This window comes from Anomaloglossus baeobatrachus, chromosome 1 (assembly GCF_048569485.1).
Source record: "Anomaloglossus baeobatrachus isolate aAnoBae1 chromosome 1, aAnoBae1.hap1, whole genome shotgun sequence".
In the NCBI taxonomy this organism is placed as follows: Eukaryota; Metazoa; Chordata; class Amphibia; order Anura; family Aromobatidae; genus Anomaloglossus; species Anomaloglossus baeobatrachus.
In genome coordinates, this window is record NC_134353.1 from 137,010,569 (window position 1) to 137,035,849 (window position 25,281).

The following is a 25,281-nucleotide window of genomic DNA, read 5'->3' on the forward strand; positions in this document are numbered from 1 at the left end:
CTACATGACGACACTGTTGTTGTGACATCATAGGAGGCAGAAGAATCACCACCAGGAGAGGTCTGAGCCAGGAGAGATTGTTGCAGTTCAGAACAGGCAGAACCTGCTGATAAGTGCTTAACACCACAGCGAAAACAGAAAATATTTGGATAACCCATAACACTCGCCAAAAGTTTCACATGTTGTAGATTGGTGGGACTCCTTCCTTGCAGTTATATACAATTTTTTGTGAGACTTTGCTTAAAAATGTATTTTAACTGATTTTGATATGAACTATGTTATGCTAAAATTTAGATTTTTAAAAGGTGTTAATTTTAAATACGCTTCATATGACACATATAAGAATGTAAGTAAAAGGACATATGAATATACAATAAAAACAATAGACAGCATAAATCGACAGGTCACCAAGCTGGAGAGCTTTATCCACAACAGATACATTTCAACAATAATACATATATAAAGTAGAATTTACAAGTTACATGAAATATGATATAAACAAATCTTCTGATAAACTCTGTTTTATATATAAATACTGTATATATATATATATATATATATATATATATATATATATATATATATTGTTATAAATTGTTGAACTACACTCTGGCATTACTGTATGCCTTTGCATGTGAAAGAGGTTCCTTACTTTTTGTAAGACTCAGTGCATCAGTTTTTATACTATCATTAATATTCATACAGATGTAGCCAAATTTAATAATATAAATATTGTGCCATTTTAAAGGGAATCTGTCAGCACGTTTTTGCTACCTCCTTTGACAGCAACATAATGTAGGCAAATAGATTCTGAATCCATGGGTGTATCACATAGATTACTGTCTGAAGCCATTCTGAAGCAATTATAAAATTTAGATTCAGGAACACAGCAGAGCTACCCCCACCCACATCTGGCCCTCATTAGAGATAATGAAATGGCTATGAGGTGTCAATCAATGCAGGGGGCATGTTGGACTGCCATGTACATGAGTTTCTAGTTCTGTAATGGTAATCACAAGGTAATAAACTCTTTAATTTATGTAAAGAATTGCACACACTCACACACACTGATAAAAGCAGGACAGCTGCTCTTTGTTTTTGTTTTTTTTTTTTAACTCTTACAGCATGCTGTCCTCAGCTTACATAGCGGAAACCAGCTGACAGATTCTCATTAATAACTTTTTTCAGAAAAGTATTTCACTTACAATGGAGGAAATATAAATTAAACACATCACCAATTTTCGAAATATATTTCTAAAGGTGCTACTGACATAAATTTCCCACCAGATGTTGGCAACAACTCATCCAATCCACATAGGCAAAGAAATCAAATCACAGATATCCATATATTTAGTGAGAGGTTTTGGAGACAATTGGGTTAGGAACATACAAATGTGAAGGAGAGGAGGTGGTCTTGATGGCCTGGAAATTGAGTGTGGGAGCATATTGATGATTAATTTGGACACACATGGAGGGGACAGATTATGGAAGGCTTTGTATGCTAATGTTAGTAGTTTGAACTGAATACGTTGGGAAACTGGAAGCAAGTTAATGGATTTGCAGAGGGGAAAAAGTGAAGAAGTAGTGAAGAAAAATGTGAATTAGTGGAGCAGCAGAGTGAAAGATGGACTCGGGAGATGTGAGACTGTTATCATGAAGCCACAGAGCAAGATATTGCAGTAGTTGATGAGCGCATACCCTAGCATTTTAGTAGATTTAAAGGATGGATTCTAGAAATATTTTTTATTTGTATGCAGTCAAGGTGGTAAGAGCTTGGATGTACAGTTTGAAAAACAAGGAAAAATCGATTGTTTGTCTGTAGCAGTGGACGTCTGGTACAGGGAAGAGCCTGATATAATTTACAGTGATAGACTGAGTAAGGTATTTAGGTAAGATGAAGGAAAGATGATGAGTTTGGTTCTGCCCACTTTGAACTTTAAGAAGCAAAAGGAGAAGGAGGATAATATGGCTGATAGACACTCCACTCTGGGATTCTGGACAGCGGTGGTGTCTGGGCTACAGCAGTTGACCAGAGTGCCATCAACATATAGCTGGAACTAGAAGCCATGGAACGTCATGAGTTGTTCCAGGCAAAAGGTATAGATGGAAAAAAGTAGGGGGTCATAGAATGGAGCCTTGAAGGACACCGACAAAGAGAGGGTGGAATAAGGAAGTTGTATTTTAATAGGAGATGCTAAATGTGTGGTTAGTGGGCTATGAAGAGATCCAGGAGTGGGCAAAGTCATAAGCCAAAGGAAGAATCCGTACTAGGATGGAGTGGTTGACTGTGTTGAATGCAGAGGATAGAGTGTTAAAAGTGTTCAATAGCTGCTGTTTGCAGTTGTGAAATAAATAACATATGAGGGTTAAGAAATAGTCCTGTTTAGCAGAGGGTAAAGGGGGCTTTACACGCTACGACATCACTAATGCGGAGTCGTTGGGGTCACGGATTTTGTGACGCACATCCGGCCGCATTAGTGATGTTGTTGCATGTGACACCGATGAGCGATTTTGCATCGTCGCAAAAACGTGCAAAATCGCTCATCGGTGACATGGGGGTCCATTCTCAATTATCGTTACTGCACAAGTAACGAAGTTGTTCCTCGTTCCTGCAGCAGCACACATCGATCCGTGTGACGCTGCAGGAACGAGGAAGCTCTCCTTACCTGCCTCCCGGCCGCTATGCAGAAGGAAGGAGGTGGACGGGATGTTACGTCCCGCTCATCTCTGCCCCTCTGCTTCTATTGGGCAGCGGTTCAGTGACACTGCTGTGACGTCGCTGGGACGCTGAATGAACCGCCCCCTTAGAAAGGAGGCGGATCGCCGGCCACAGCGACGTCGCTAGGCAGGTAAGTATGTGTGATGGCTCTGGGCGATGTTGTGCACCACAGGCAGCGATTTGCCCGTGTCGCACAACAGATGGGGCGGGTACCCACGCTAGCGATATCGGTACCGATATTGCAGCGTGTAAAGAGGCATTAAGGCTGACTTGAATGTGCAAGTTACTTGTTTGAATATGGTGAACGTCTACAGCAAATGTGTACTCTTGCACAACTATTCAGTACACCTGGACACTTACCAAAGCTTTTTAGTGAGGTTGGTGTGGTAGGGATGTATATTATTTCATCGCACTCAGGCATGCACGGGAGGGACAGCTAGGTTCATAGCTGATGCGAGTGTGGCATTTTGGAGAATGGTGGCTCTTTCTGTGTCATTGAGAGAAGAAATTGTTACACAAGAAATTTACAGAAACATTTTGAGATTAAATGGTTACAAGTAAGCTGAGCAGCAGTACTCAATGTCAAGCAGCAGCTGCAAAAGCAAAGAAGATTTTAGGGTGTATAAAAATAGAGATTAGATCCCATGATCCCAACATATTGTTACCCCTCTATAAATCACTTGTAAGGCCACATCTGGAATATGGGAATCCATTTTGGGCTCCACATTTTAAAAAGGAAATTCACAAATTAGAGTCAGTTCAAAGGCGGGCAACTAGATTATTGTAAGCAATGGAAGGCCTCCCAGATAATGAAAAAGTTGGATTTGTTTAGCTTAGAAAAAAGACATCTAAGAGGAGATCTCATTTTGTGTATAAATACATGTGTGGTCAATACAAAAGACTGACATATAACTTATACCTTCCAAAGGCAATACTAAGCACCAGGGAGCACTAACTGTGAATGGAAGAAAGGTGATTCCGGCAACTAAATAGGAAAGGGTTCTTTACAGTTGGACTAATCAGATTATGGAATGCCTTACCACAAGAGGTAGTAATGGCTGACACTATAACAACTTTTAAAAAAGTGCTGGATGATTTCTTCAGTACACACAACATTGTTGATTATAAATGATCTAGTGATGAAATTTAGAACTGGTGGAGGAAGGTTGAACTAGATGGACCTAGGTCTTTTTTCAACCTATGTAACTATGTAAATGGAGTAAACCAGTAGAATTGTCAGAGAAAGTGAGTGTGAATGTCTAGGAGTGGGAGGTTTTTGCGAGGGTGTTAAAAGCATTAGATTTGGTGATGGGATTTTGATCCAGGGAACTAGTCTGATTGCCGTATGTGGAATTGGGAAAACATTTTTCCCCAAATATGGAGAAAATGACCACTAATTTGTATTTTCTCTTACTATGGTTCAACATGCTAGACCATAGGTTGAAGTTGATGAATTTATGTATACCTTTAACCTTAAAAACTATGAAACCACAAGAAAAGTACAGCGTGTTGCAATAATCTCAAATTGAAAGAAGCAGAAACTTGACTTAATTTAATGCCAAATGATTGTCAATTTCATTTAAAAAGTTCTGCTGATATAGACAAAACCTTATTTTTTGTTTTTCAGGATTTTTCATTAACCTTAGATTAGGAAGCTCTTGAGATTCTCAAGTCAACAATGAAATTATTCTGTAAGTTAGTAAGTTACCTTGGAAAAAAAATTCAAAACAAAAACAAATGTTTTTACTTTACACTAATAGTGGTGACGGAAACCTGCCATAGCAAATGTACATGTTATAATTAACTAAAATGTGATATCTGATTACAATATATTGCTCTAGAAGCTGTATGTAAAGAGCGATTGCAACTCATGACAAACAGCAATATTATTTCTCTTATGCTGAAAATGTGAATGCTAAATAATTCCAATAACAAAAGTTACAGCATCCCTGATTCAATGGTGTAATAATTATACAAAAGACAATAATAATATTTGAGTGAGGTCAAAACAAACCTTAGTGGACCTTATACAATGTGCACATTGTAGGAATAGTTATTTGCAATGAGAAATTGTCAAATAAATAAAAAATGTCAGCTGCTTTACAAAACACTTCTGATGTAAGCAATCAAAGGACATCCATATGCTTCAAGCAATGTGGCAAAGGGTCAACATTCTTTTATGTATCTTTCTTAAGATTCCCTTTCATCAGGTGCTGTAATGTAATGTATGAATATCCAAAAAATGATAAGCAGGATAGTTTTTAAACATTTGGGATTTCTTAAACTTTCAAAACATACAATAAAAATACATCTTTAAAGCAATGATGATCTAAACGTTCTTGAAAATACACAGTTGTTAATTTCCTACTTTCCATGTTCATATGATAATGTAAATGACATCAAGTAGCAGTAAGTAGATACAATTTATGCAAAAGAAGAGATGGAGATTTAGTCGAATCTCATTTGCCTTTTTTGGTTTTGCACAGGACACAACTAATCATGGATGAAGTGCAAGCACTTAGGGTGCAGCCTACTAAGCTGGATAGAAAGTGAATTCAAGAAGCCCCTGATAAGGGAACATCTGTAAAGAAAAAATATTTACTACCCATTTCTCATAAATGACATTCAGCTTTACATTCTATTCTTTTTTATTAATTATTATCAAATATATTTGTCTAAACTGATAAAGAAGTTAAGACAAATTCCCTTGATCAGATGGAGTGGGACCTCTTCACTCAATGTATAAGTTAAAGAGGCCATATCATTTAATATTAATTAATAACTCAACTTCAACTGTTGAACTTACAAGAAAGAGGGAATAGCTGGCTCCAAAGATTTCCACAGAAGATACATACACTGACACGCAAAAGAGTATCAATAATTTGCACTTTTGACTTTCAGGCTCCATATCTCACCATCCACTGCAGCTTTGAATGTCCGACTAACTTCCTTTTATATACAATCATGTTGGCCATCTTGTACATAAATTAGATTTGCAACTATTTAGCACATGATTAGTTATTCAGAGTCTTGTCATGTCACTGCATTGTTACTGTTTTGCTAGTGGTGATGGAAATATTTTCCTTCAAATATACTACAAATTACAACCTGTTCTCACATTCCCTAGTAGTTCCGTGTGTTATTATGTTGATTCCCAAGTGAAGGTCACTTGTTCAAATCGAGGAGCAGCCAAGAAAAAGATTTTCACGGAAATTGCGAAACTGCATCATGTGAATGCAATGACATTGGTAAGAATGCTAAATTTTTTCCGTCAATCAATTCATAAAGCCAAGAGCTGGATATCCAGGTAACATATTGTAAACAGTAGCCTAGTCTATTGATGAAAGTCAATAGACTAGGCTCTGATGGGTGTGAATAGATCTGAAGAAACTAGGGGATACAAATGTATCAGTAGTAGACCAGTATGTACCAACATTGTGAAAGTGTGTCGGCGGAACACAACGTCTATTAGTTCTGCAGTGACAAACACAACAGCAGAGGAGGTTCATATTCTTTGTAATACTGACATCACAGACATGCAAGCACCGTGCAACGAATGATACACAAGTCGAGAATGGTGGCTGAAAAAAGGTGATGAAGCAACAACTTCAATATCATAAAAGAACCATTGGTTCGAGGTTGCCAAAAAGTTGGCAGTAGAAGATTGAAAATGCGTAATTTGGAGAGCAATGAGATGAAAGTCAATAGACTAGGCTCTGATGGGTGTGAATAGATCTGAAGAAACAAGGGGAAACAAATATATCAGATCGAGAAATTAAAGGAACTGTCAAGTTTAGTGGACAAACAAAACCTAATAATATGGGAATGTTTCACAGCCAAATCCGTTAGATACTTAATTAGCATTGAAGGTGGTCTCAATGCTGAGCTATATGTGAGTATCCTACAAGATGAAATACTTCGTACACTCGTACCCTAGTACTATGGGTATGAAAAGGATGACATAGTGTTCCAGCAGGAAAACCAATAAAATATGTCAAAATTGTCAAAGGAATGGTTCAATTACAATGAAGTAGAGCTGCTTGGACCCCACAGTCCCCAGACCTCAGCCTAATTTAACACTTGTGGGTAGAGTTAAAGAAAAAGCTGAGTACATATTCAAATGAGTAGACCAGTATGTACCAACATTGTGAAAGTGTAGAAGAGTCATAGAGGGAGATTTTGGTAGAGACATGCTTGAATTTGATAGAGAACATGCCAAGAAGGATTCAGGTAGGGTTAAAAGCCAAGGGTGGATTTACAAAATACTAACAAAATAATAAAAATTAAAATTTAGATTTTTAGGAGAAAACAGTAACAGTAACATGACAAGAATCTGCATAACTAAACATATGCTAAAGACAAGAGTTGAAAGTCAAATTTATGATTGAGCTGTATTGGATGGTGAGATATGGAGCCAGAAAGTCAAAATTTCAAAACATTGTTACCCATTTGCTTGCCGGTGTATATATGAAGTCTATTATGTTTTTCTTAAGTTTAAAAAAGAACTTATATAGAATTATTTTATATATATTATGTATATATAGACTGTTACGGGGGGATCGGCAGATTAGGACCAGGGGGTATATATCCTAATCTCCAGCGTGCTCTAGATGGCAATGGAGCTGCTGGCATCCTGTGAGTTAGGCGGAGACTATAGAGCTGATGACTCAGAGATAACCCAGGAGACCTGGGAACCGGTCACATCTGTAGGGACACGTCAAATCGGACGACAACCCAGTTAGCGTTTCGGTGGAGCGTGCGCTACTCCGACCACGTGTGTAGGGAACACGTCAGGCCGGATGGTAACCAATTAGCGTTGACCGAGAAGACCGCTGCGACAGCGTCCTATCGGCCACGTGTGTAAGACACGTCAGGCCGAGCGGTCCTCCGATTAACATTTCTGGTCACCACTCGACTGGCCACGTGTGTGAAGGACACGTCAGACCAGGTAGTCACACCAGTAGCATTTGACTGGTAAGCCGAAGAGGGAAATAGGGTTCACACACCCTATCCAGGAACACCATGTTAACGCTACAGGGGTCCTGGGGTACGCTGTCCGTGTGCATAGGGCGCACAATCAGACAGGAGGTGCAGCAGCCGCAGCCCAGTTAGCTTCACTGGGCTGCACAATCAGGACTGGACGGTAGGAGGTGGAAGCATGGCGCCTGACCCTAACGTGCTGAGCCATGGGTGTCTCGGCGTGACAAGCACCAGACGCCTAACCCTACCTACCACTTCCAAACAAAGGCTTATGCCGCAATGAGCCTCTAACATGGAGGTGTGCTGTGTCTGAGCAAATGTAAAGACTGCGCACCTCCATGTTGTCTCCAGCCCCTTTTATAACCTGGGTCTGCCCCAAACCCAGAGTGGAACTACCAAGGTCCAATAGAAGAGTGCCATGTCATCAGCAACGTCACCAGCGGCCTATCCGGAACCGCCACGTCATTGATGACCTCATAGCAGCCACGCCCCAAACACTTCACCAATCATCGTTTGACGACCAATGGTGAGGTGCCGTGTCATAGAGACGGGCCTCCGCGAGCCAGTCCGGAGTGGCCACATCATCAGGACACCTGATGTGTGTCGGCCTATCAGAGCCTGCCACCTCACTGACATGCTCAGTGAGGTCCTCACCGGACCTAGCCTCTGATGTACTAAGTGCCTGAGCATGCTCTGTAGCCTGAACAACAGTCTCAGAAATCAAACTATCTGCCTGAGCATGCTCAGTAGGCACAACACAGGACTTAGAAATGGCATGAGTACCTGTGCAAAGAGGCTTTTTGCACTAAGTGTAGGAGCATGCTCAGTAACCTGAACCGAGGACTTAGCCTCAGAAATGGCAGGCTGAGAGTGCTCACTAGGTGAAACACTGGACTTAGGCTCTAGCTGGGGTAAATCGGCGAGCACATGTGCACTAGCAGCCTCTCCACACTTAGACGTGGAGGAATAAGCAGCCAGCTGGACGACCCGAGGCATGGCCAAAAACGGCAGCCGGCGCCTGAGTGCAACAGGCACCTCAGCAGGCTGCTAGCTATGGCGGTGCCGATTCATAACATAGACATATATATATAAATATATATATATATACACACAGTATATCACAAAAGTGAGTACACTCCTTAGATTTTTGAAAATATTTTATCATGCTGTCATAGGACCAAACTGAACATAGGACACTTTCATACAATGTAAAAATAGTCAGTGTACAGCTTGTATAAAGTTGTAAAATTAATGTGCACTCTAAATAACTCAACACATATTAATGTCTAAACCACTGGCAACAATAGTGAGTACACCCCTAAGTGACAATGGCAAAATCGGGCCCACAGTGTAAATATTTTCAAGCACTGACTTAACTTTCTTGGGCATGAAGTTCAATAGAGCTTCACTGTAGCCACTGGATCCTCTTCCATCCTCCATGGTGACATCAAAGAGCTGGTGGATACTAAAGACCTTGCACTTCTCCTTTTTCCATTTGAGGATGATGCACAGATGCTCAATAGGGTTTAGGTCTGTAGACATGCTTGGGAAGTACAGCTCCATTACCTTCAGTTTCTTTAGTAAGATAGTGGTAATCTTGGAGGTGTCTTTGGGTTCGTTATCATGTTGAAATATTGCCTTGCGGCCTAGTTTATGAAGGGAAGGGATCATGCTCTGCCTCACTATGTCACATGTTGGCATTCATGATTTACTCAATGACCTGCAGCTTTCCACAGCCAGCAGCACTCATGTGAAGCCACCCATGATACACTTACCACCATGCTTCACTGTAGGCAAGACACACTTGTCGTTCTACCCATCATCTTGATACCGCCAAACACGTTTGACACCATCTGAACCAAGTAAGATTATCTTGGTCTCATCACACCACAGGACATGATTCCAGTAATCCATGTCCTTAGTCTACTTGTCTTCAGCAAACTGTTTAGCGTCTTTCTTGAGCATGATCTTTAGAAGAGTGGGATGACAGCCATTCAGATCAGTTTGATGCAGTGTGCGGCGTATGGTCTGGGTACTGACAGGCTAACAATTAACTACCTCTTTAATCTTTTAAAGCAATGCTGAAAGCATCATATTTCGATTTTGAAAAGATATCTGGATATGATGCTGAATATGTGCACTGAACTTCTTTGGTCTATTCTGAGTACAATCTGTCTTGTTAAAACACTGTATGGTCTTGACCACCATGCTGCAGCTCAGTTTCAGGGTGTTGGCTGTCTTTGTATAGCCTCAATTCTTTTTTACAGATCCTCAGAAAATTCTTTGTCAAGAGGTGCCATGTTGAACTTTCAGAGACCAGTATGAGAGAGTGTGAGCGATAACATATTTAACACACCTGCTCCCCATGTACACCTCAAAGTAAAAATGACTAATTGGGTGCAATTTGGCCATTTTTACTTAGGGGTGTACACACTTTTGTTGCCAATGGATTAGACATTACTGGCTGTCAGTTGAGTTATTTAAAGGGCACATCAAATTTCCACTGTTATGCAAGCTGCACCTGACAACTTTACATTGTATTAAAGAATCAGATCTTGAGTGTTGTCCCATGAAAAGATATATTAAATATTTTAAAAAAATGTGAGAATTGTAAAATAGAACTCAGTATTGGTTTCTAACACTTAAGAAAAACATAATAGATTTTATCGGGACATGAGGTAGAGCTAAGATCAATAAAAAATATAGCACAAAAAGGAAAATGGAGGTAAGCATTATGGTTCCTGACACATTCATATTATGTAGCAATCAAATTGGGAAGATTGCAGACCTCTTTTATAACGCTGGAATAGTATAATGGAAGTCAATCGAAATGTCTTAGTTTGGGCACCCAGCAACTTTGTAATTTTTGTCTTGCCAGGAAGATCCATCAGCAGATTAATAACTTGTTTTAGCAAATATGTATGATATTTTAAGAATTAACCATTTGAAATTATATTTAGATTTTGATCCAGGCTACCTTATACCAAAACTCAGTTTCTCGCCAGCTTGTAAATCTGACAGGTTTTTGGGGTTCTCTCAAAGGTAAATGGGAAAAGAGGACAAAAACTATATAAAACTTGTTTATCATTAAAGTCAGTTAAAGTTAATAAACAAGCACATTAAACGCGCTTTGACCCACAGTGTATTAGTAGTGACAGGCAACTCACACCATATCTGATCTAAGAAATGTTTAAAATATTGTATTGAAGTCATTATATAACGTAAACGCCAAACAAGGGTTTTTTTTAGAAAAAGAAGTGTGGGTGTGCTGTGTCGCTGATGACAAAATTCCCGGATGAAGATATATAAAGATAAATTGTATTTATTTTCAACGCGTTTCTGAATGGATTTCAACTTTAGGAGAAACACAATCATAAACGATTGATGATTGCGATTGTGGTTCTCCTGAAAAAGACCACGTTTACTGATATGAGATTTTCTACAAAATGCTGACAAGCACCAATAGTAAAAGATGGAGATTGTACAAGTATTAACACAGAACTGATGAACAGTCACTCAATCTTTATAAAGAGTGTGTATGCTTGGCATTCTGCTATAAATGCACAACACTAAAGCTTTTAGAATGCGACGGTCACCTTTTAATTTTACTGTAAGGACTCATAAGACAATTAACATTCTTACATATTTTTGAGTGGACAAATCAATTAATATCTCATCTTTATGGGTTTTTTTATGCTTCAGCCAGGTCTTATGATTTTAGGAATAATGGGATATTGTATCAAGCTTGTATATTGATTTTAAAATATAAAGTCTACAGTTCACGCAAATTTGAAACAAACTAAGTAGATGTTAGCTATTAAAATTCCAATAATAAAGAAATAGAGTACAGTACTTTGAAGTTTCAAGCAGTTTTTGCACCATAAATATATGAAACGAATAGGTAAGTAATACCTAAGGCTAACTATTAGTCTATAAAAAAACAAGTTATTCCAAGCTTAATATTTATATGAAATTATTATTGTATTACATGCTCAATTAAATTGAAACTTAATGTAAGCCTTTTATGTTCTACCTATGAAATTGTAATTTGATCAAAGAAACTATTTTATTAACTCTACATTTGTTATTTACACATTTAAGGACCACCCTTTGGTTAATTTAATTTCAAATCATAACGGGCATGAAGAACAAGTTATTAAATGTTTAGGGTTTTTTTTTTTGGATTTTTTTTTTAAAAACAGCAAAAAATATTTTCAAAGTAAAAAACAAAAATCCTTCCCCAAAAATCATATACATCCATGTTTCTCTATTCACAAGTCTCTACATTTTTGTACCTATCAGTCACTTTAAAGAGTACCCGTCATTTTAATTTTTATCTCATAACTCAATAGTACATCTGAACATAAGCAACTTTGTATTATATCTTATTAGACAAATTTGCTTCTTTCTCTGCCAGAATTGATCAGTCATTATCCAAATTCTCAATTTTGAGGTAAAATCTGTATTCAGTGAAGAGTAGACTTTCCCATTACTGAGTGGAGATGGGAGCTGTTACTGATGAGATTCTATGATGATGAGAGGAGGGAGGAGCAAGATAGAGGGAGGAGCTAGAGGCAGATCTCCACTCCTCCATCTTTTGTCTACACAGAACCTCATCAGTAACAGCCACCATCTCCTCTCAGTAATGGGAAAGTCTTCAATGAATACAGATTTTACCTCAGAATTGAGAATCTTGATAATGACTAGAGATAAGCGATGTTTGAGGTTCGAGGTTCGCCAATTTCATGTTCGAGTGATTTTGGGGGGTGCTCGAGATCGAACTCGAACTTAGCTTTGTGCTAAAAGCTCGACAGTTCGAGTTACGTTCGAGAACAGTTCTATCACCATAAATGTGACTATTCACAGTAAGGCTATGTGCACATGTTGCTATCTGCATGCGTCCTGCATCCCCAGCACAATCCCTCTCCCTTTCCTACTCACCGATCACGGGCGCCTCGCTCCACGTCTGTCACAAATCTGCGGTATCTTTTCCTCTTTAGAAAATGGCTGCCGCTTCATTAGTCAATTAGTTATTCCGTGCTTTCCCCGCCCACCTGTGCCTATGATTGGTTGCAGTCAGACACGTCCCCAAGCTGAGTGACAGCTGTCTCACTGCAACCAATCACAGCCAAAGGTGGGCGGGTCTATATCGTGCAGTAAAATAAATAAATAATAATAAAAAAAAATATATGCGGTTCCACATATTTGATAGCAGCCAGGATAAAGCCGCACGGCTGGTATTGTCAGGATGGGGAGTGCAACGGTATCGGGAGCCCTCCAGCCTAACAATATCACCCAGCAGCCGGCCAGAATAGCCGCATCCATTAGATGCGACTGTCCCGGACTCTACCCAGCTCATCCCGAATTGCCCTGGTGCGGTAGCAATCGGGGTAATACCGGGGTTGATCATGCAAGGTGTCTCCCCGAGACACCTTCTATGATCAACCTGAAAGTGAAAGTAAATAAACACACAGCGAAAAATCCTTTATTTGGAATAAAAGACAAAAGAAAACCCTGTTTCACCCCTTTATTAATCACCAAATACGCCTCCAGGTCCGACGTAATCCACACGACACTGTCAGCTCTGCTCCCTGAAGATGTAGCAGCACCATAGAACACCATCGCGCTGTATCAGGTCCACGTAGCAATGAAGTAAATCGCGTTGTCAGCAGAGACTTCAGTCAGCACTGCAGGCTTCAAGATTACAAAATCTGCCTATCTTTATCATTACAGGCAGTAGACTAGTGGATAGAACGCGTGCACAAGAAGCATGTCAGAAGTTCTAGCTCCGGTCCCGGTAAAGATTTTTTTTTTTTAATTCTAAATTGATTAATGATTATTCTTTATTTATAAATAATTATGCAATATTATTATTCTAATTATGCACAGAGGGGAATAGCCGGACATCATCTATCAAGGTCTGTGTCTTTCCCTATCTATGTTTGTCTGTCTCTCTGGTTGTTTTTCTTTCTTTCTTTCTTGCTCTTTTTTTCTTTCTTGCTCGCTCTTTCTTTCTTTCTTGCTCTTTCTTCCTTGCTATTTCTTTCTTTCTTGCTCTCTTTCTTTCTTGCTCTTTCTTTCTTGCTCTTTCTTTCTTTCTTGCTCTCTTTCTTTCTTGCTCTTTCTTTCTTGCTCTCTCTCTCTTTCTTGCTCTTTCTTTCTTGCTCTCTCTCTTTCCTTCTTGCTCTCTCTTTGCTACTTGCTCTCTCTTATCTTTTTGCTCTCTCTTTCCTTCTTGCTCTCTCTTTCTTTCTTGCTCTTTCTTTCTTTATTTCTTTCTTTCTTTCTCTCTTTCTCTCTCTCTTTCTCTCTCTTAACCTCTCTCCTAATCTCTCTCTTTCTCTCTCTCTTTTTTTTTTGTCTGTCAGACAGAAGTCTGCACAGAAGTGTGTAGATTTTTGGGGGTTTTTTTGCACTGATGCATCAGCTGATTGTATGAAAGCTGTTTATACAATCAGCTGCTGTGTCATGTGATTCAGGCCCTTGAACCTGACACATCATCTGATCGCTTTGCCTTCCAGCAAACTGATCAGATGATATTGGATCCGGATTAGACGGCGTGAGACCCTTGACCCAGGATTACTGCGGAGGGGGGTTCTTTATTTCAATAAAGATGGAGTCACTAATTGTGTTGTGTTTTATTTATAATAAAAATATTTTTATGTGTGTTGTGTTTTTTTTTATATGTACTATAAATTCATGGTGGCCTAATGTCTAATATTGGCGTGACACCATGAATTTCGGGCTTAGGGACACTTGATAATATACAGCTAGCCCCAACCCCATTATTACCCAGCGAGCCACCCGTCACCAGGGCAGCTGGAAGAGTTGGATACAGTGCCAGAAGATGGCGCTTCTATGAAAGCGCCATTTTCTGGGGTAGCTGCGGATTGCAATTCACAGCAGAGGGGCACTGAAATCTCGGGCTAACCTGTGCTGCGGATTTCAATCCCCAGCTGCCTAGTTGTACCTGGCTGGACACAAAAATGGGGCGAAGCCCACGTCATTTGTTTTTTAATTATTTCATGAAATAAGTGAAATAATTAAAAAAAAACAGGCTTCCCTATATTTTTGGTTCTCAGCCGGGTACAAATAGGCAGCTGGGGGTTGGGGGCAGCCCGTAGCTGCCTGATGTACCTAGCTAGCATGCAAAAATATGGCAAAGCCCACGTCATTTGTTTAATTATTTCATGAAATTCATGAAATAATTAATAAAAAAAGGGCTTCCCTATATTTTTGATTCCCAGCCGGGTACAAATAAGCAGCTGGGGGTTGGGGGCAGCCCGTAGCTGCCTGCTGTACCTAGCAAGCATACAAAAACATGGCGAAGCCCACATAATTTTTTGGGGGGGCAAAAATCTCCTGCATACAGTCCTGGATGGAGTATGCTGAGCCTTGTAGTTCTGCAGCTGCTGTCTGTCTGTATGGAGGTTAGCAGACAGCAGCAGAAGAATGACAAGGCTCTGCATGCTCCATTCACTAGTGTATGCAGGAGAGCAGACAGCAGCTGCAGAACTACAAGGCTCAGCATACTCCATCCAGGACTGTATGCAGGATTTTTTTGCCCACCAAAAAAATTAAGTGGGCTTTGCCATATTTTTGTATGCTAGCCAGGTACTGCATGCACCTAACACCATTTTTTTTAATTATTTCACAAATTTCATGAAATAAATAAAAAACAAATGACGTGTGCTTCGCCCCATTTTTGCGTCCAGCCAGGTACAACTAGGCAGCTGGGGATTGAAATCCGCAGCACAGGTTAGCCCGAGCTTTCTGGGCCCCTCTGCTGAGAATTGCAATCCGCAGCTACCCCAGAAAATGGCGCTTTCATAGAAGCGCGATCATCTGGCGCTGTATCCAACTCTTCAAGCTGCCCTGATGCCGGTGGCTCGCTGGGTAATAATGAGTTAATACTAGCTTTGTTTTACTAGCTAGTATTAAGTCAGCGATTCTTAATGTCAGGCAAGTTTGTCCCAGCCATTAAGAATCTTCAATAAAGGGTTAAAAAAAAGACACCACACAGAGAAAAAATATTTAATAGAAATAAATACACAGACACACTTAGCGACTCCATGTTCTTTACTCCCTCTTATCCCTCCATGATCCATGGTCTTCTGTCTTCTTTCTCCTTCAACCCATGCAGCTCTGCTACATCAACAGCGCTGCATGGGAAAAAGACGCTGCTGTTCCCCATGCAGTCTTTTCACTCCATGAGTGATCAGTGCTGCAGGCTGTAAGCGGTGACATCATCGCTGACAGGCGCGTTGCTATAACAATGGTGATCTCCGTAATTAACCAGCTGTGGCAGCCGGTGAATAACTGAACGGGGAAGCAGAACAGGGAGTCGACCATGTGCCAGAGAATGTCTCCGGTACACGGAGATACACAAACGTGCATCGTGTACCGGAGAGATGCAATGACAGGACCTAGCATGACGTCTAGACAGGTGACCAGTCTGTGGCCAAAGACATAATAGACACGTGACTGGTCACATGCTATTTTGACATCACGATAGGTCCTATCATCAGTGCTTGTTACCGGGAGGACGCAGCAATTATCGGAAGGAAAAGCGGTGGGAGACAGAGTGCAGGATGCATCACGGGGACAGGTAAGTTTTATAGCAATGTTTATTAACTGTATGTGTACATTTATAATATGTTTTTATGTGTTTGTGTTTGCCTCCCATTGTTTTCAATGGGGTTTGAGAGGTTCGTTGAATGGCTCGCCGAACCAAACTCGACTGCGGCCTCCATTCGACGAACCGAGTCGAACTCGAGCCTCTAGAGGCTCGCTCATCTCTAGTAAGGATATCCTCATACAGGTTGAAAAGGAAAGCCCTCAGCAACTTTTCAACTTTTCTGAAAACATTTTCAACAAAGCCTTAATTCCATGGTATGTCCAGAAAAAAAAGCGGCCCCGGAATGCAGTATATAAAAATATAGGTCAGGTAAAGAGATTTCCTTTATTTCATAATTCTACGCGTTTCAGAGACATCTCCGTCTCCTTCCTCAGGAAAATAAATCATTTTTCCTGAGGAAGGAGACGGAGATGACTCTGAAACGCGTAGAATTATGAAATAAAGGAAATCTTTTTCATCTACAACATCAGTGGTTTTTAGCGCGGCATTTAAACCGGTTTTCTCTTTACCTGACCTATATTTTTATATACTGCATTCCGGGGCCGCTGCTAAACCACAAAAAGGCACTCACATGCGATCATAAGGAGTTGTGACTTTCACAACCCTACCAGGTGAGTGTACCTCTTTCTGTCTCTCTACCCTCATACCGGGTAAGACCCTATTGCGCTTTTTCCCCCTACAGCTCTACAAGTTCTCCAGAAAATCATTAAAGCTGCATGGCTTACCTACTCCAACAGGAAATCAGGAAATTAACCAAGTGTGAAGGGACATTTTCATAAAAACAAACTACAACATTGATGACCTCACAGCATTTGGTACCAGACCAAAGAGATGCCTACAACCAAATTTTTATTGCAACCAACATGAGTGGGATTGTCTACCTGGAACAGGAAGGACATTTTTAATCAACTTGCTCCTGGCAATATTTCGGCAACAACAAAAGATTCCACTTGCAGTGGCATTTTTTGGGGTTGCAGCTACACTTTTAACTGGTGGTAGGACAGCACATTTGACATTCAAGCTACCGCTTAACCTGCCTCACAGTGATAGCCCAGTGTGTAACATTTCCAAGGAATCAGGACAGGCCAAACTGCTTCAAAAGGGCAGTGCCAACATTCCATCATTTGGGATGAATGCACCATGTGTCACACAGTAACTACCGGCGTTCCACCAGGTACATGGGAGCCACTTGTGAGTGCCGAAACACACAGTGTACACGATACAATGGTGGGCCCTGGTGGTAGGAAAATATGAGCAAGGTCACCTCCTAAACTCACCTGAGGCTGATCCCTGTATGGGTTATTTCACCGCGTTGCTGATCATGTGCCTATCACTGTCTATTCCTGGACTCAGCCCTGTATAGTGCACAGGGCAGTGGGAATGCTAGTTCTACTCTAGATTAAAGCCACAGAGAGGATTAGACAGACAAGGGTAAAATAAACAGCAAGCATGCAAAGCACTCCAAACAACAAGAGCTAATAATGAGGAATGGACCAGAGGGGAAAAAGGAAAAATGACTAAGGAAGGCAAAAACTAAACACAGCTTTCATGCAGCAAATGTTCTCTGAATGGCTTCCTGGTCCACAGCTCACAGGTTCCCTCCATATGCAAGCAAAGCAGAAACTATCATCAGAAAGTACCTGTGCTAGAGGGAAATCTTTATGGCAGAGGTAATTAGTAATAGAGAAAAGCTGGCTATAGCCTTAATTCAGAGTTCAGAAGACCAGAGGATATACTTAATTTAGCAGTGCTGGATAAAGGAGATTCTGCACAGCTAGCAATATTAACCTGAGCAAGTATGTATGAAGCCCTGTTCTGTGATCTCCTGACATCAGAATTAGGTGTGATCATTCTCCGTCGTGGTTCCCTTGTGACTCCACTTCACACAAGAGGGCTCTGGAAGTAGTGGACACTCTGCTGCAAGACTTGCATAGAAACAATTCTATCATGGGAGGTTTAGCTGTTGGTTTTGCAGGTGATTTTCATCAAAAACTACCTGTTATTCCAAAATCAACCCCTGCTGACTAATTTAACACCTGCCTCAAAGCATTGTACACTCAAAGACAAATAAACAAAATGTTGCTGAACACAAGCTAAACACAAACATGAGGGTCCACATGACAGCCAATGTTTCTGCTGGACTGACTCCTCGAGCCAGCTGCTAGCTATTGGAGATGGCAAGACACCAGTAAACTCAACCACTGGAAAGGTCATGTTTAAAAGCAACTTTTGCTACATCATGACATCCATTGAAGAGCAAAAATGAAAGTTTTTCCAAACATTCCACGCAACTTCAGACAGTCTGGTCGACTGTGTGAAAGGGCTATTCTAGCTCCAAAAAATGATAGAGTCAAAAAGATCAATCTTCAAGTTCTAAGTTTCCTTTCAGGTGTGTGCAGGATCTACAAGTCAGTGAATACAGTAACAGACCCTGCTCAATCATTATTCTATCCAACCGAGTTCCTCAATTCTTTGAAACCACATTCTTCTGCATAACCTCTTTCTAAAACCTGGAGCACCTATTCTGCTGTTGTGAAATTTAGATCTGCCAAAGCTGTGTAATGCAACAAGACTCTTGATTAAGAACTTATTTCCACATGTAATTGAAGCAACCATTTTGAAAGGATGTGCCAAAGGAGTGGACATTTTAATTTCAACAATCTCACTTATTCCATCTGATTTGCCTTTTGATTTTTGTACATGTCCAGTTTCCAATTCAACTGGCACTTGCAATGTTCATTAACAAAGCTCAGGAACACTACTTGAAGGTAGCAGGAATCAATTTGCAATCTCCGAGCTTTTCTCATGGTCAACTTTATGTAGCCTGCTCAAGAGTTGGAACTACCAAAAATCTGTTTGTCTTTGCACTGGAAGGAAAAACAAAGAATATTGTTTATCAAAAGGCTCACAAATAAGGAGGTGAAGATAAAGTACTTCATATTGCTTGGGTAATCATTTAGTTAATTTGTGTTGCATATGTGTGGAGTTGATTAAATTATGTGAAATGCTTCTATTACTTTACGTTTTGACTTTTAATAAAACTTAAAATTTCTGTCTATTTAATTTGTGACTTTTATGTGCAAAATAATTTTTTGTTAACCCTTTCTATTTTGCTATAGCTAAGAACAGTTGGTTACTTTTCCTGGCAATGCCAGGTATTATGGCTAGGAAGAGATGAAAATGTCATATCCATCCCAAAATAGTATGAATAAAAATATTTGTTCGGCCTGCAAAACATAAAACTTTACTCAGCTCCATCGACCAAAAAAGAAAAATGTTACGAGACTAAGAAAATGGTGACTCAATCAAATTTTTTTTTTGTCAAAGTTCTGACTTTATTTTTTTACCACAAAAAATATTTAAAAAACAGGATATTTTTGGTAGCACCATAACCGTAATGATGAAAAGAATCATATTGCCAGATCATTTACACCACACAATTTATGCTATAAAAAAAAATTCCCAAATAACAATTTCAGAAATGTGTGAGGTTTTTTTTACAATTTACAATACATGTAGAAAAACTGAGCATGAATTTGTGGACTCCACCAGAATAATAAGAGCAAAATTTATTAAAGAAAACAACTGTAAAATCACTTAAAATACAACAATTCAAAACCAAACAGTGCAACACCCCTCTTAATTTGTAGTAAGTCTAGAAGAATATACATTTAAATATACATTACCCGACTAATATGGATGCCCTAATGAATTATTGCAAACAGTATAATAATGACTTAGTCATATTAATGGCTAAAACAAATTTTAGATGAGCCATACCATATACAGATGGACATAAAGATTATAACCACAAGCATATGCCAATGTATAGCCACATGAAGACTCTGGCATGTATCAAGAACATGGAATTCTATGGAGCTGTTAGCCCATAATTATCACAACAATACAAGTGAAGTAAGCTGGTAGCAATTAGTAAAAAAATAAATTGATACAAGATGAAGTGTCTGGGGTACTGGCAAGACATTGGCGTATAATTAAAGCATAGCAAGAAGGGGGAGAGGAAGGGAGAGTGAGTGTGGGCCCCATGCACATTGCTGCTCTGGGGCAGATTCGTCAGGGGGTGATTATGCAGAAGTAGCCCATGAGGGCTATTTATATGCATGATAAAATGGTAACAATAGATTACCGGTGTACAAAGAGCGGTGAAGTAGGTGCAGTCTCCGAGGCTCCCTCAGCCTCAGTGGGCCCATCACCAACTCGGTGACCAGGAAGTGGTTTCAGCTCATGTGTGCTAAGGGCTATGGCAACAGTTGGTGAGTCACCCAAACAGTACAGCGTGTGCATATAGTAGGACTAGGGCATTGTTACAGCACATGCGTACCCATAACAAAGTCAACGAACAACGTGTTACTCAGAGCCACACAGCACATTCGTGCTTTGCCTATGTCGTATTCAATTAATTCAATGATGGTGTATTTCATAGAATAGCTGCATAAATAATAAAGGCACATATATCAGTATTTAATCCCACATGGTCTATAAATCTAGGCACGCACTTGAAGGTCAAAGATTCAATAAAGATGGGAAGATGTAGATATGATAATATGCACAAAACAAACCACATCTGTTCATATTGGTGGCCATCAATAAGGTCATAACAAGAGTATCTAGAGCCGTCTTATAAAAGTAAGTTTGGTTTGGAGAGGAATATGCATGGTAAATGTAAAAAATAAAGTAGATAAATACAACATTCCTAAATCCAGACATCCAAAATAATACACAAATAAACCAAGGAGAGGATGATGAACATACCATGAGACCTTCATATTGTAATAACAGACTGAATGCTCTATCAGCTTGTTTTTCTGGTTAACTCATCTCAGGGTTTTGTATACCTGTGGTCATTTTGACATCAGTGCTGTATATTACTTGTGGGTCTAAATGACCCTACTTATTAGCAGCTTTATACTCACTGGCATTTGGATGCCCTTTCCTTCTGTATTCTGGTACCACACATATTTTTAGTGATATTATTTTTTGTAACATGTACCATTTTTATGTGCACAGTTCTTTAAAATAAATTCTTCATGGGTACTTAAATAGTTTTAATATCACATTTCATATCTATATATATGCGCGTTTCATGGTATGTTCATCATCCTCTTCCCATTTTTTTGGTATTGTTTTGGATCTCTGGATTGAGGAATGTTGTATTTATCCACTTTAATTTTTGACATTTACCATGCAGATTCCTCTCCAAAACATCCTTTATTACTTTTATGAGATGGCTATAGATACTCTTGTCATTACTAGTGATGGGTGAACCTGGACTGTAAAAGTCCGGATCTGCGGGGGTAACTTAGTACCAGTGCACTGATCCCAGTCCCCAAGTTCTTAGAGAACTCTGGGTAACTCTTCAGACCTGGTCACCCAGGTAATTTAAAAAAAGAAAGGAAAAAGAAGTAAAATTAGAATACAGCAAGCGCGTTATACTAACCAGTCTCCATGTGGTGGTAACACTACCTCTCGGGCCGTTAATTAACCTCATGGATATGCACCGCTTCCCCTGCCCACCGGCAGTCCTGGGGTCTGTGATTGATTACAGTCCCCGAGTGTGACAGCGTGTCTGACTGCTTCCAATTACACATATTATCTGTGTATGTATATTGGTGTAAACATGCATAAATAAATGAAAAAATTGGCTTAGGGTTCCCCCATATTATGATACCTAGCAAAAATAAAGCATACGGTTGCAGGCTGCAGACCCAAGCCATGTGCTTATCTTGGATGTGTATCAAAATAAGAGAGATCCCATGTGGCTTTTTAAAAATTATTTAAATAAACAATTTAAAAAACAGCTTTTGGTCACCTCCAATGTTGATACCCAACTATGATAAAGCCGACAGCAGGGGCTGGTGTTCTCAAGCTGGGGATGCCCATGGTTAATGACGTCCCCAGGCTTAAAATAGCAGCCTACAGCCACCCAGAATTGTCGCATCTATTAGATGTGACAAACTGGCATTTTACCCTGCTCACCCTCATTGCCCTGGTGTGGTGACAATCGGGGTAATAAGGGGTTAATGAAAACTCACTGCTGCCTCTAAGCCCTAGATTAGTAATGTGAGTCATCTATGAGACCCTAATTACTAATCTGTAAGTGAAAAGGAATAAACATAAACACCAAAAAAACTTTTAATTGACATAAAACACAAAAAAAACACCCTCTTTCACCCCTTTATTAACCTCCAAAACACCCAGGTCCAAAGTAATCCACATGAGGGTCCAGAATGATTCAAGCTCTACTACATATTGAAGGCACAGCATGCGGTAACATAACATGACCGCACACTGTGGTCTTCAGGCAGAGACTGAGCCAAAGTGATGAGTGGTGACATCACTATGTTTATTTGTGGTTACAGCTGGAGGTTTCCTCAGTTCTCCACCTGTGACTGCAGGTAACCTGACCTCAAGTAACCTAATTAATTTCAGGTGAGGTGACTGAGATCATGGACCTGCATCTCCTGGCAGAAAACAACGTTATTTTGTCAAGAGATACCAAGAGTTGAAATTTATACACAATATTCCTGCACCAAATCTGCATCTTCTGGCAAAAAAATTGCATCAAAACACAATGCAGTTTTGATGCAATTTTTTGGTGGGAGATGAAGATTTGGAGCAGGGATATGGTGTATAAATTTTACCACCAAATCTCATGAAAAATTGATGCTGAAATGTCTGCACCAGATTTCGGTACCAAATTTGCATTTCCTAGCAGAAAATTGCACCAAAATGGTGTCAAAACAGTTTTTTTAGGCATTTCTTTGCCAAGAGATGCAGATTTGGTGTTGAAATATATACATCATATTCCTGCACCACATCTGCATCTCCTGACAAAATGTCTCTTCAAAACCGCATGTGTTTATGATATTTTTTTTTTGCCAGGAGATGCAGGATTGGTGTAAGAATATGGTGTATAAATTTCAGCATCAAATCTGCATCTCTTAGTAAAAAAGCACGGTTTTCTGCCAGGAGATGCAGCTCTATGAACTCAGTGATCTCACCTAAGGTGAAGTCACTGAGTTCAATGAGGTTACCTGAGGTCAGTTTACCTGCAGTCACAGATGGAATACTGTGGGAAACTCTAAGCTGTGACCGCAAATAAAGTGAGCGATGTCACTGCTCATCGCTGCGGCTCAGTCAGTCTCTGCCTGAAGCCACAGCATTTCGTCATGTTCTGTGCCCATGCATTATGACTTCAATATGTAGGTAGCAGAGCTGAAATCGTTGTGGGACCTCATGTCAATTATGTCAGAACTGGGTGTTTGTGGTTAATAAAGAAGTGAAGTGGGTGTGTTTTTTGTATTTTACTTCAAATAAATAATTTTTTGGGTGTTTTTTTTTTCTTTTCACTTACAGATTAGTAATGGTGGGGTCTCATAGCACACTGGTTACCTATATTTACCATTATATCACGCCTATAAAGAGACCCTCATGGGTTACTTCTGTATCCCACCCCTTGGCTAAGCTGACCCAGAGCAGCAATATGCGTGAGGCTCGCACTCACTTTCCCTTCCTCCCTTTATCCTTGCAATGTTTTAATTATACACCAGTGTCTTGCATGTACCAAGGATACCTCATGCTGTATCAAGTATCAAGTGTCAGTCGGAGATATTCACAAACTTTGCTAATTGTCATGGCGGTGTTCAGACTACAGATTCTGAAACTCCTCCTGATAACTCCTCTGGTGTCTGTGATCTAGACAAGCAGATGCAGGCGTTGAACTGCTGAGTACTAGTTTAGAGGCAGGCTAATAGAAGTTAATCTCTGCTAGTCTGAATGCTAGTTTTCTTTGATCACCAGCTGTGGTGGAGCAAATCACATTTGCTCCCCTCCTATATTTGCCAGATGGGCCTTCCACCTATGCTAGCTATAGTTTATCTTATTTGGTCTGGTGAGGTGTGGTGATCCAGACTATCTGTGTGATACCTGTTGTTGGGGCAGTTAACCCTTGGTGCTACCCTCCTGCTCTTGTTTGTCCCCTGAGTAATTCTTTGTTTATTACGGTGTGTGTGCAGTGTGTCAGAGTTTATGTTTTCCCTTGTCTGTCCTTATATGTTTACCATCTCACTCCTGCCCCATCCCTCCCTGGAGGTGTATTAGAGTACTATTTCTCAGGAGTATAGAAAGGCACAAGACTCTGATGTTTCCATCATGAGGAGTAATATGGAGGTGAGGGATAGCCTAGGGTCCCCCCAGTGTAAGGGAGAGCAAAGGAGCCCCCTGTCCCTCGCGATCCAGAAGTAACATCTTGACATCAGGTTACTTTCTTACTAATTGCTACCAGCTTATTTCACTTGTATTTTGGGGATACTTATAGGCTAACAGCTCCATAGCATTCCATGTTCTTGGTACATGATAAAGTCTTTACCTGGCCATTCATTGACATACACTTGTTGCAATAACCTTTATATTCTTCTGTATATGGTGTGGCTCATCTGTTATTTGTTTCACTCATGAATATGACCATGTGATTACTATACTGTTTACAATGATTCATTGTGGCATGTATTAGCCAGGTATGTGCAATAATACATATTTACATATATATTATTTTACGTTTACTACACATTAGGATGGAGTTTTACACTGTTTGGTTTTGCATTATTGTATTTTAGATTGTTTTACAGTAGTTTTGTTTAATACATTTTGCTCTTTTTATTCTAGTGGAGTGCTCCAATTCAACATATTTATTAATGACCTTCTTGGGGGCATGCGGAGTAGAATTTCAATATTTGCAGATGATACTAAACTCTGCAGGGTAATCAATACAGAGGAGGATAATTTTATATTACAGGGAGATTTATGTAAATTGGAGGATTGGGCTGAGAAGTGGCAATTGAAGTTTAATGTAGATAAATGTAAGGTCATGCACTTGGGTAGAGGAAATAACATTTATGATTATGTACTTAATTGTAGAACACTG

General features: G+C 39.9%; 1 protein-coding gene and 1 long non-coding RNA gene across 5 annotated transcripts in view; one reads left to right on the top strand and one right to left on the bottom strand.

Annotated features, from left to right (window-relative positions):
• The window catches only part of SGCZ (sarcoglycan zeta), a 1,566,603-nt gene that overhangs the window by 808,319 nt on the left and 733,003 nt on the right, over window positions 1–25,281 (bottom strand). The gene's annotated exons all lie outside the window — the stretch shown is intronic.
• LOC142290386 (uncharacterized) lies at window positions 111–5,303 on the top strand. Of its 2 annotated transcripts, none has more exons than XR_012750287.1 (3): window positions 111–228; window positions 4,347–4,410; window positions 5,206–5,303. It is a non-coding gene; the product is annotated as an uncharacterized LOC142290386 (long non-coding RNA). The 2 variants fall into 2 exon arrangements; XR_012750291.1 differs by having other exon boundaries at window positions 173–192.